We start from the raw sequence: 781 nt of genomic DNA on the forward strand, positions 1-781 counted from the left end.
AAGAATATTCCTAGGAGGTCTAGATAGGGGAAGTGGTCCAAAACTCACTTTTAAATATATTCTTCTTGTAATTCTGGAAATTCAGCTCTCAGAGGTACATAAAATACTAAAGAAAATTGGCATTTGAACACTCAGACACAAGATGGAATTAAACTCTGGCTGGCTGGAGTAGCTTCTGATTTCATCCTTTATAGCATGGCTGAGTGAATGTTCCTCTTAAAAGCAAGGACACCAGAAGGGTTCCTGAGGTATGCTGGTTAGAGGAATTGTGAAAATTAACTCAGAATAAGCAGTAAACAGAAAGAAAACAAAAAGGAAGCTGACCTACATCATTGGCAGAAGGCTATCTGTATCCCAAGCACCTAGTTCCTTTGATCTTCACAAACACAAACATGGATAAGCATTAAGAGTTCAGCAGCTGGGTTTTTAGTCAATTGCATTCCTACAGTCTCTATGAGTTGGAACCAGTTTAATGGCACTTAACAACAAGACGTTTCCTAAAGTTCTAGATTTGTAAAGCACATTATCATTATCACCAAATGTTGCACAGTAATCTTGACCTTCCTAACAAACAACATAAAAATCTGCTATGAGAGTGAGTCAAAATTATCAGCACTCTGGCTATAGAATTCATTTTAATCAACTTTTAGAAAAGACAAATGCATCATTTTCAGATATAATCTCCCTGCTTTTCAATACACTTTGTCCATCTGTCAACAAGCTTTCATATTCCCTTCTTGAAAAAAAAAAAAAGGTTTAGGCTGAGCTGTGAGCTGCAAAT

The sequence above is a fragment of the Chrysochloris asiatica genome, unplaced genomic scaffold, assembly GCF_000296735.1.
Source record: "Chrysochloris asiatica unplaced genomic scaffold, ChrAsi1.0 scaffold00399, whole genome shotgun sequence".
In the NCBI taxonomy this organism is placed as follows: domain Eukaryota; kingdom Metazoa; phylum Chordata; class Mammalia; order Afrosoricida; family Chrysochloridae; genus Chrysochloris; species Chrysochloris asiatica.